The 12,365-nt window shown below is 41.8% G+C and overlaps 2 protein-coding genes across 3 annotated transcripts in view; one reads left to right on the top strand and one right to left on the bottom strand.

The window, feature by feature from the left end:
- DOCK2 (dedicator of cytokinesis 2) overlaps positions 1-12,365 on the bottom strand; it is a 459,036-nt gene that overhangs the window by 265,449 nt on the left and 181,222 nt on the right. The window lies entirely within an intron of this gene.
- Positions 1-12,365, top strand: part of INSYN2B (inhibitory synaptic factor family member 2B) — a 33,760-nt gene that overhangs the window by 7,036 nt on the left and 14,359 nt on the right. The window lies entirely within an intron of this gene.

Here is a 12,365-nt window from a genome sequence, read left to right as displayed (position 1 = left end):
TTAATGTGTTTTAAAGTTTGTTTTTGTGATGTTTTAAAGTTTTTGGTGCTTTTGTTTGCTCCTGCTGGGAGGAAGGGAGGGATATAAATCAAACAAATAAATACTGTAATCTTTTCAAAATAATACTATAAAATACTTTGGAACTAGACTAATTTTTGCTAAGTTTTACCTGAGAACAAGGATGGCTACTAGGGCTGAGCATGCCCCCTATCCTATTTGGGGTCAGTAATCCAGACTGACCCCAAGCCAAGATGATCCCAACCACTGAATCTGGATCACAATCTGGAAAAAAAATCATCAGAAATCCCACTGACTTTCATTAGGAAACCAAGATGGCCATAACTTTGTTTTCTCGCTTGTAACTTGGAGACATTATTGGACATTGGAGACTACAAAGGGGACTAACCCTGTCAAGTTTCAGAGGGGTTATGTGCTAGTGAGCTTTCAAATTTGTTCCCCCCAAATAAATAAATAAATAAGACTGTACAGTCATGCTCTGGTGTTTGGTCTGCTTCATGAAGATTTTAAAAAACAAATTGCTTGAAGGGTGCAATTCCATTTCCCAGGCAGCTAGGTCAAAGAAATACAGGTGACACCCTTGCCAGGTGGGCACTAAGAGACATCTCCTAAGCGCAGAGCTTAACTTAAAGGCACCCAGATGGGCAGGTGGGCAGGCAGAGCAGCAGCAAGCAAATAGGCATCGTAGGGAGCATAGGCAAGGTGCTATATGCATGGTGGAAAAAACACTACATATGTCTTTTGACTTGAGGCCCTGCTACCATGTGGCCCTCCAGATGTTGTGAGACTACAATTCCTATCATCTCCGACCATTGGATGTGGGATAGGGGTTGAAGTCTAACAACACTTCTGGGTGGAGGGGCAGGATCTCAACAATCAAAATTTACTGATTTAGCATTTCCAGTATGTTTCATGATGTCTATGCAACGTAATTTGCTGCTATAATTAAGTCAGACCAATTCCTGAACTTAAATGTTAAGTTTTCATCTGATAGTAGAGAGCACAATTCATAGGCCAAGTATGGGTGTAATGCTAAACCATAGTTTAGCGTTATGTTAATGAACCTGCTATGAGCCTGCTTTCCTTCTCCTCTATGTGGCCACAACAAGGAGATCAGGAGAATCTACTTGCTACAGCCTGTAATCTGATAATGTAACCTCTGAAAATGCATAATGATAAATGAATTTGATAGCGTGAGAGCAGAGAAAGGAAATATGAGAACAAGCATGGAAACAAAAATGACAGCAGGGAAGTTTAGGCAAAAAATTAGGGCAGAGGGTAACACTTTGAAAGTTTATTTGCAGGAATATAAATTTGAACAAAGCATAACCAACTCTTCACAGCCACTGTAGATTTGGTGAGAGAAAGAAAAGTAAAAAGTTGTAGGAGACAAAAAACTGAAAATGGAAAAGGGGGATGTTTATAATGTAATATAAGAAAGGCAACAGATGAGGCCCTGAAGAAGTAACTGTACAATCAAAAAGAAACTGTAAAAGCAAGAAAAACTAAAGCATTTTACATTTAAGAAAAAGGAAAAATGTCATCTAAAACAACAAATATAAGGTAAACAACCCACAAAATAAATGGTAAAATAAATAAGGAGAAAGGACATTTTTGAAGGTGAGGACAAAAGCTGACAACCTGTGAGGAAAAAACACACAATTGACAGCAATGCAGTCAATCCAGAAAGAAAATTGCTAGCAATTTAGGGAAAAAATGGAATATGCCTAGTGAAAGAAAACACAATATATTAAAAATCTGAAGAAATGCATTCACAATCATAATATCTTGGGATCAAAATATATTGACAACAAGGCCTCTGTTTGAGAAAATGAACAGCTAGCAGTTACAATAAACTGGGTGAGAAAAAGAATTGTACAAATAAGAAGTTGTTTAAAAAGTAGAAACAACTGAAAAAACATAGAAGGGTGTACAGGTAAGCCACTCTACCAAAAAAAAGTGGGAACATACTGGGAAAAGACTGATAAGGAAAGAACAAGGGGCAACTTACTGACTTTTGTTAGAAAATCAGCAACTTCGTATTTGAGAGCTAGAGGGAGCCCCAGCTGACGAAGCGTCAAGGTGAGTTAAGCAACAGAGCGAGTTTGGCAGCAGGGCGAGGAGGCCAGGGCCCCCCGCTCTGCCCGTCTGTTCCCTGACCTCAACTAAACCGCAGTCCCCAACCCATTGATGTAATAAACCTTAAACAAAACTATGCAGGTAAGAAGCCAGCAGGGGTGTGGGGGCTTTCCAGTGTTTTGCACTGCCTGCAGCATGTACGACTATCTGCCTGTTGGACAGAAGTTGTGGGTGTGCTCTCGGTGCAAAGAGCTCCTGGCTCTCCGGGAACAACTTCATTTCCTTGAGGCCAAGGTGGCTGACCTGGAAAAGCTGAGAGAGGCAGAGGTGTGTGGAGGAGGCCTTCAGGGACGTTATAGCTGTGTCCCACTCCAAGGATGATAGCTCTTCTGCTGTCATGGAGAACGATGGTCTCGGGGAAGGAGAGCATCCAGCCGAGGAAGAGGGAAACGATCCCTTAGAAGGGACCCATTCCTTGGGGGATGAGCAGCTATCCTCTCGTGCCAAGGATATATCTCCAGGGGGTGGAGGGATTCTTGTAGTGGGTGATTTGATCATTAGGAACATAGACAGTGGGGTGTGTGATGGGCGTGCAGGCCACAAGGTGTTTTGCCTGCCTGGTGCGAAGGTTGCGGATATCGCCCGTCGTTTAGATAGTTTGGTAGACAGTGCTGGGGAGGAGTCAGTGGTTGTGGTGCATGTTGGCACCAACGACATGAGGAAATGCAGCCGTGAGGTCCTGGAAGCAAAATTTAGGTTGCTAGGTAGAATGCTGAAAGCCAGGACCTCCAAGGTGGCTTTCTCTGCAATGCTACCAGTTCCACACGCAGGACCAGCCAGACAAGCACAGCTTTGCAGTCTCAATGCGTGGATGAGACAATGGTGTCGGGTGGAAGGGTTTGGATTTGTTAGGCACTGGGGAACATTTTGGGACAAGCCAGGCCTGTACAAAAGGGATGGGCTCCACTTGAACCAGAATGGAACCAGACTGCTGGCACTTAAAATTAAAAAGATAGCAGAGCAGCTTTTAAACTGACTGAGGGGGGAAACCCGACAGGAGCTGAGAAAGGTCCGGTTCGGAATAAACCTCCTCCATGGAATAAAGACCAAAGAAATGCTGAAATTTTAAAAGGGGTAGGCCTAGAAGTAGGCATTGTGAGAGCAGGGGCACAGGATATAAATTCAGAAGGGCAAAATTACCACAGGCCAAATCAAAAGTGCCAAAGACACTTGAAGAGGGACACTGCTTACAAGTGCCTGTACGCTAATGCTAGGAGCCTCCGAACCAAGATGGGAGAACTGGAGTGCTTGGTCTTAGAGAAGAGCATTGATATAGTGAGCATAACGGAGACCTGGTGGAATGGAGAAAACCAGTGGGATACGGTTATCCCTGGATATAAACTATATCGGAAGGACAGGGAAGGACGTATTGGTGGCGGAGTTGCTCTATACATGAAAGAAGGCATTGAATCCAGCAAGCTTGAAACCCCAAAAGAGGCGGACTCCTCCACAGAATCGTTGTGGGTGGTGATACCATGCCCCAGGAGGGATTTAATACCGGGAACAATCTATCGTCCCCCTGATCAAAATGCTCAGGGAGACCTTGAGATGAGATATGAAATTGAGGAAGCATCCAAACTAGGAAATGTGGTAGTAATGGGTGACTTCAACTACCCAGACATAGACTGGCCACATATGTGTTCCAGTCATGACAAACAAGCAAAATTTCTAGATATTCTAAATGACTATTCCCTAGACCAGTTGGTCATGGAACCGACCAGAGGGACAGCAACCCTGGACTTAATCCTCAGTAGGGACCGGGACCTGGTGCGAGATGTAAGTGTTGTTGAACCAATTGGGAGCAGTGACCATAGTGCTATTAAATTAAACATACATGTAAATGGCCAATTGCCAAGAAAATCCAACATGGTCACATTTGACTTCAAAAGAGGAAACTTCACAAAAATGAGGGGATTGGTAAAAAGAAAGCTGAAAAACAAAGTCCAGAGGGTCACATCACTCGCAAATGCTTGGTAGTTGTTTAAAAACACTATATTAGAAGCTCAACTGGAGTGCATACCACAGATCAGAAAAGGTACCGCAAGGGCCAAGAAGATGCCAGCATGGTTAACGAGCAAAGTCAAGGAAGCTCTTAGTGGCAAAAAGTCTTCCTTCAGAAAATGGAAGCCTTGTCCGAATGAAGAAAATAAAAAAGAACACAAACTCTGGCAAAAGAAATGCAAGAAGACAATAAGGGATGCTAAAAAAGAATTTGAGGAGCACGTTGCTAAGAACATAAAAACCAACAACAAAAAATTCTATAAATACATTCAAAGCAGGAGACCATCTAGGGAGGCGATTGGACCCTTGGATGATAAGGGAGTCAAAGGTGTACTAAAGAACGATCAGGAGATTGCAGAGAAGCTAAATGAATTCTTTGCATCTGTCTTCACAGTGGAAGATATAGGGCAGATCCCTGAACCTGAACTAACATTTGCAGGAAGGGATTCTGAGGAACTGAGACAAATAGTGGTAACGAGAGAGGAAGTTCTAGGCTTAATGGACAATATAAAAACTGACAAATCACCAGGCCTGGATGGCATCCACCCGAGAGTTCTCAAAGAACTCAAAGGTGAAATTGCTGATCTGCTAACTAAAATATGTAACTTGTCCCTCGGGTCCCCCTCCATGCCTGAGGACTGGAAAGTGGCAAATGTAACACCAATATTCAAAAAGGGATCCGGAGGGGATCCCGGAAATTACAGGCCAGTTAGCTTAACTTCTGTCCCTGGGAAACTGGTAGAAAGTATGATTAAAGCTAGATTAACTAAGCACATAGAAGAACAAGCTTTGCTGAAGCAGAGCCAGCAGGGCTTCTGCAAGGGAAAGTCCTGTCCCAGTAACCTATTAGAATTCTTTGAGAGTGTCAACAAGCATACAGATAGAGGTGATCCAGTGGACATAGTGTACTTAGACTTTCAAAAAGCATTTGACAAGGTACCTCACCAAAGTGTTCTGAGGAAGCTTAGCAGTCATGGAATAAGAGAGGTCCTCTTGTGGATAAGGAATTGGTTAAGAAGCAGAAAGCAGAGAGTAGGAATAGATGGACAGTTCTCCCAATGGAGGGCTGTAGAAAGTGGAGTCCCTCAAGGATCGGTATTGGGACCTGTACTTTTCAACTTGTTCATTAATGACCTAGAATTAGGAGTGAGCAGTGAAATGGCCAAGTTTGCTGACGATACTAAATTGTTCAGGGTTGTCAAAACAAAAACGGGATTGCGAAGAGCTCCAAAAAGACCTCTCCAAACTGAGTGAATGGGCGGGAAAATGGCAAATGCAATTCAATATCAACAAGTGTAAAATTATGCATATTGGAGCAAAAAATCTGAATTTCACATATACGCTCATGGGGTCTGAACTGGCGGTGACCGACCAGGAGAGAGACCTCGGGGTTGTAGTGGACAGCACGATGAAAATGTCAACCCAGTGTGCGGCAGCTGTGAAAAAGGCAAATTCCATGCTAGGGATAACTAGGAAAGGTATTGAAAATAAAACAGCCGATATCATAATGCCATTGTATAAATCTATGGTGCGGCCACATTTGGAATACTGTGTACAGTTCTGGTCGCCTCATCTCAAAAAGGATATTATAGAGTTGGAAAAGGTTCAGAAGAGGGCAACCCAAATGATCAAGGGGATGGAGCGACCCCCTTATGAGGAAAGGTTGCAGCATTTGGGGCTTTTTAGTTTAGAGAAAAGGCGGGTCAGAGGAGACATGATAGAAGTGTATAAAATTATGCATGGCATTGAGAAAGTGGATAGAGAAAAGTTCTTCTCCCTCTCTCATAATACTAGAACTCGTGGACATTAAAAGAAGCTGAATGTTGGAAGATTCAGGACAGATAAAAGGAAGTACTTCTTTACTCAGCATATAATTAAACTATAGAATTTGCTCCCACAAGATGCAATAATGGCCACCAGCTTGGATGGCTTTAAAAGCAGATTAGACAAATTCATGGAGGACAGAGCTATCAAAGGCTACTAGCCATGATGGCTGTGCTCTGCCACCCTAGTCAGAGGCAGCATGCTTCTGAAAACCAGTTGCCGGAAGCCTCAGGAGGGGAGAGTGTTCTTGCACTCGGGTCCTGCTTGCGGGCTTCCCCCAGGCACCTGGTTGGCCACTGTGAGAACAGGATGCTGGACTAGATGGGCCATTGGCCTGATCCAGCAGGCTCTTCTTATGTTCTTATGTTCATTTTTAATTTGACGAAAAGGGCTAGAACTTTGTCTCTTGTCGTCACTATTTGCCTCAGTTCAACAGACTCCCTTCCTAAGAAAGTTATTTATTTATTATTTATTTATTTAAAATATTTCTATCCTGCCCTTCTACCCTACAATAGGGCACTCAGGGCAGCTACAATAAAATCGCACACATATATAATAAAATACACAATAAAAACACAAAACATTACAGTAAATTAAAATGCATAAAATACTATTAAAATACATAAAATGCATTATGCATACACGTACAAACATACATACATGTATATATGTGCATACACATATAAGAAAGTGAGAATAAAAGAACTTAAAAGATAAAAATAAAAGATAAAAAACTTAAAACAGTGTCAGGCTGACCCGTCAGTCCCAACCAAAGGCTCTCCAGAACAAAATAGTTTGTACAAGTTTCTGGAAGACCATCAGGGAGGGAGCAAAGCAGGCTTCTTGGGGCAGGGAATTCCAAAGTCTGGGAGCCACAATTGAAAAGGCTCTCTCCCGCGTGCCTGTCAATCTAACTTCTTTCATTCCAGGCACATAGAGGAAAGCAGAGATAGACGATGTTAAATCCAGACTAGAAACATATGGATGTAAGCGGTCCCTTAAGTACACTGGTCCAAGGCCATTTAGGGCTTTAAAGGTCAAAACCAGCACTTTGAATTGGGCTCGGAAACATATTGGGAGCCAGTGGAGTCAATAAAGCACAGGGGTGATATGCTCCCTGTGCTGTGCTCCAGTTAACATTCTGGATGTTGCATTTCGGACCAACTGTAGTTTCCAAATTGTTTTCAAAGGCAGCCCCACGCAGAGTGCGTTACAGTTAGTTCAGGCACAAAGACCTTCTACAGCGTAAGATAGATGTAAGGAATTAATTCAGTTTCTCTGCAATCTCCCTTAGCACACCTTTAATACCCCTATTGTCCAAAGATCAGTTTCCTGTTGCTAACATACTGCTGGAAGAACATCTTTATTCCTGTTTATTTGAATGGCTAATATGCATAACAACCAGACTCTTGGGAATTGTGCACATTATCTTCCAGGAAGAAGGAATTGCTCACAATTCCCAGCCAAAATACTTATTGTCTAAAAGGTTTTGGGGAATATACATATATCAACCACTTTTTGTACACCAACACACATACAGATAGATATAGACAAGATTCATTAATTAGCAGAGCATTGCAGGGGGAAGCTGGGAGTGTTCAACCTTTTTTTAAAAAATGATGTTATATGAGCACTTCTTGAGTGGCACAGCTGGAAAGTGCCCAGCCTCTAAAGAAGTGAATTTTTATTTTTAATTTCACAAAATGAACTGCTCCTTACCTTTTGGATTCCCACTGTCCTATTGCTTGTGTAGGTGTGATTCATTATGTATTACCACTCTCCAACACTTGTTTTGTAAACCGGGATGAAGTGATATCCCTGTGTCATACCAACATGCCAAGCATCTACTTTTCTCTGCAATACTGGGGCGGACCACTTCCCTTTGGAACAAGATGGGGTGTTAGCCCAGGCATCAGGACCTTTATTTATTTATTTATTTATATCCCACCCTTCCTCCCAGCAGGAGCCCAGGGAGGCAAACAAAAGCACTAAAAACACTTTAAAACATGATAAAATAATTAAAAATACATTAAAACAAAACATCATTAAAAACATTTTTTAAAGGCTTTCAAGACATCTTTTTTTTAAAAAAAAAAGGTTAAAAACATATTAAAAAGCAATTCCAGCACAGAAGCAGACTAGGATAAGGTCTCTACTTAAAAGGCTTGTTGAAAGAGGAAGATCTTCAATAGGCACCGAAAAGATAACAGAGATGGCACCTGCCTAATATTTAAGGGTAGGGAGTTCCACAGGGTAGGTGCCACCACATTAAAGGCCCGTTTCCTATGTTGTGCAGAACAGACCTCCTGATAAGATGGTATCTGCAGGAGACCCTTGTGATGTTCCTGCTTATATTGTAAATATGGTAAGTGCTGTTTATATAGAAGACATATGGTAAGTGGAGTGAAAAAGGAGGGGGGAGTACATGAGCAGTAGAATGCTGGATGATTGGCTGAGCGTTTGAATGGCTGGGAGTATAAATGGAAGAATGACAGTTAAATCTGGGAGGGTGTTTAAGAGGTGGTGTTTGGAAGGTGTCGGGGAGGTGGTGAATTGAGAGGTGGAGAGAGAGGTTGAGGTGGTGTTTAGTGGTGAATTGAGAGGTGGTGTTCGAGAGTGAGTCAGAGTTCTGAGGCAATTAGTAAGAAGTTAAGTACCTAACAGAATATAGATGAAACCATACGCTTGTGAAACATTCCTTAAGTAATCTTGTTATTTTTGATATTAAATAAATACTTGTTTGGTTTACCAAAGGCCTGATCCTTGGCTGAGGGAATATACAGACCAGAAGGGAGGGCAAGGTAATTACCAAGGCTGAACAGAAACTGTATCTAATGGTGGCAGCAGTGAAGGGAGAGATTGTAACAAGTCAAGTATCCAGAGCAACCCAGAGTTGTATGCTTTAAATATAAAGATACAAGGGGGTTGGGAACAGCATAGGCACACAGTCACAAAGTAACAAGCTATAGACTTCCGGGAAGGGTGACTTCGCTTGTGCCTGCTTTTGAGACGGGCTCCCGCCTCAAAAGAAGCTTATTCAGATATAAATCAGTCAGAACATTTTTTTTTTGACTGATGAAATTTCTCCCGGGCAGGGAGAAACGTAGAGATCAACCTCAAAAGCCTGTTTTTGTTGGGAGGACTGGATTTCATTAATTTATGAGAAAAGGTCCAGCCAGCAATGCCGGACGGACTTCCGAACAAGCTCTATCTGTTTAATGCGATACGTTTATCTTTTCTTCAAAGAGAAAACAGACTAACAGGCAAGCACCCTTCTTTCTATTATTTTTTTTACTTGGTTTAAATTGTTGCAGCAAAAAGAGATTTGTCAATTTAATCAGCTTTAAAGAGCTTCTGGGTGAGTTATAACTCTTCTCTGTTATTCACGAAATTAACAGCTTATCTCTGTTTCTATTGCAAAAAGCTGTCCTGGAAGTGCATTCTAAAGATATACACAGAAGAGGGATTTCTATTCTGAGGAACATTATATTGTCTGGGACTATTCTCTTTTTGGTCTATTTTATTTTGACGAATCTGCTTCTTCACGACGCCGCTAACTGTTTTGATGCTGGGAACTAAATTTGTTTTGTATTCTTGAACATAGAGAGATAAGGCAGGCTGCTCTGTTTATACTGTGATGTCATCAAGCCTGGAATATTAACCCAATTGTTGCTGAAATAAGAAGTGGTTCTTCTTTATTTTTGTTTTGCTTTGTTTTCGTGGTTTTAAAAAATGGCAATCAAGAAAGTGGCTGAGAATCTGGAAGTAATTATGTTTCAGAAAATAATGGATGAGATTGAGATAACGAAACAAACCCTGCGACAGGGCAGTAAGGAGCTGAAAATTGAACTGAGCAAAATGACGCAGGAGCTTAAAGAAATAGGGGATCCTGTGAGAGAGGAGAATGAGATCAGAGATGAGAAAAGAAAAAATAAAGGGAAGATACAAGCCCTGGAGATTGGAACAAATGTGGAATTGGAAAAAGATTTGGAGTTTATGGATATTAGAAATAAAATCTACTGTTTGGAATTTAACGTTATCTCTGAAGAAATTAATGAAGATATTAGAGATAAAGTTATCAATGGCTTGGATAATCTTCTGGACTGGAATGATGTGATGGAGCTTGATATAGAGAAAATTTATGGAACTAACAGCAGCCATGTGACAATGGAAAAACTCTTAAGAGATGAACCAGTGCACTTTGTAAAAAAGAAGAACAGAGATATGACTTTACAACAATATTTCAGCAACTTACTCAGAACTGATGGCAAGAAAATATTTGGGAGAGAGGAAATTCCCATCAGACTCTTATTATATGACTATGGCTATGACAGCAAGATTATTACGGAATACTGATAATGGAAGATTGGATACTGAAATTACTGGACTTAACAGGACTATTGAAGATGGAAGATGGAATTAATAGGGATAATGGAATAATGGCTATTGAAATTATTGGACCTAACAGATTTTGATGAGATGGATTAATCGATATGTTTATTTGGACTATGGTTATGACAATAAGATTATTATTATTATTAACGAGATGGATTAATCGACATGTTTATTTGGAGAAAAATTGATAGATATATTTCTTAAAGAATTGAAACCTCTCTTTGACTTTTTGTGGAAAGTATAAAGTAATGTTTATGAGATTTGATGATTAATTAAGATAACTACTGGAGGAAAGTGATTTTATAATATAATTTAAGAGACAGGATTGTTATATATTGTAGACCTATAACTGATTTGATCTGCGACAAATGGGAAGTCAACATTTTATTTTTTTGTTTAATCATTTTTGTTTTGTTTTGTTTTTTGTCTTTGAATGTTTTATGATTTTGTTTTGTATGTTTTATGAAAATTTGAATAAAAATTATTGTAAAAAAAAAAACAAAGTAACAAGCTATAGAGAGACTTAGGCAAAGTCTCTGGGAGTTTGGGTTACAGAAAGTGACTGGTGGTGCTGCCTAGCAGTGGGATCTAGGGAGATCTGTGCTAGAGCTGTAAAGGGTAAGAATAAACCTGAAGTTCCTGTCTGCTGGTAGCCCCAAGTGAGAGCTTCACAGGTGGTGCTGAGGAAGGACGTCACAACCCTCACCTGCAGAGAGCAGTGATCAACTGGGTATATAAGGGATAAGACGGTCTTTCATGTATCCTGGTCCCGAGCTGTATAGGGCTTTGTACACCAAAACTAGAACCTTGAACTTGGCCCAGTAGTAAATGGACAGCCAGTGCAATTATTTCAGCAGCAGGGTAACATGTTGGCGATACCCTACCCCAGCAAGCAGTCTCGCCGTCACATTTTGCACCAGCTGCAGCTTCTGGACCAACCTCAAGGGCAGCCCCACACAGAGTGCATTACAGTAATCCAGCCTGGAGGTTACGAGTGCATGGACAACAGTGGCCAGGCTATCCCAATCCAGAAACGGACGAAGCTGGTAAAAGGCACTCCTAGCCACTGAGGTCACCTGGGCCTCTAGCGACAAAGATGGATCTAGGAGTACCCCCAGACTACTGACCTGCTCTTTCAGAGGGAGCACGATCCCATCCAAAACAGGCAACTGACCATTTATCTGATCTCGGGAACCACCAGCCCACAGCACTTCCATCTTGCTACGATTCAGATTCAGTTTATTGGCCCTCATCCACCCCGCAACTGAGTCCAGGCAGTGGTCCAGGGCTTGCATGGCCTCTCCCAATTCAGATGTTACGGAGAAATAGAGCTGGGTATCGTCAGCATACTGCTGACACCTTGTCCCAAATTTCCTGATGACTGCTCCCAAGGGCTTCATATAGATGTTAAACAGCATGGGGGACAAGATGGTACCCTGTGGCACTCCACAGCACAACTGCCAGGGGGCTGAAAGACAATCACCTAATGCTATTCTCTGAAACCGACCCTGGAGATAGGATCAGAACCACTGTAAAACAGTGCTTCCAATATCCATCTCACCAAGTTTGCCCAGAAGGATACCATGGTCAATGGTATCAAAAGCCACCAAGAGATCAAGTAAGAGTAACAGGGTTGCATCAGGGCGACCAAGGCTGATTCAGTCCCATAACCAGTCCTGAACCCAGACTGGGTCAACATAATCTGTTTCATGCAAGAGTACTTGCAATTGCTGCGCCATAACCCTCTCAATCACCTTCCCTAAAAAGGGGGTATTTGCGATAGTAATTGTCGCACACCAATGGGTCCAGGGTGGTCTTTTTCAGGAGCGGTCAGATCACCATTTCTTTCAGGGTGGCTGGAACCACTCCCTCCCGCAATGATGCATTGACCACACCCTGAATCCACTCAGTCAAACCCCCTCGGCAAGCTTTAATAAGCCAAGAAGGGCAAGGGTCAAGAGGACACGTTGCTGGCTGCATCATCGCAA

The sequence above is a fragment of the Rhineura floridana genome, chromosome 3 (genome assembly GCF_030035675.1).
Source record: "Rhineura floridana isolate rRhiFlo1 chromosome 3, rRhiFlo1.hap2, whole genome shotgun sequence".
NCBI classification, from domain to species: Eukaryota; Metazoa; Chordata; class Lepidosauria; order Squamata; family Rhineuridae; genus Rhineura; species Rhineura floridana.
Note: the sequence above shows the minus strand (reverse complement) of the source record. Positions and strands in the feature narration are given on the sequence as shown.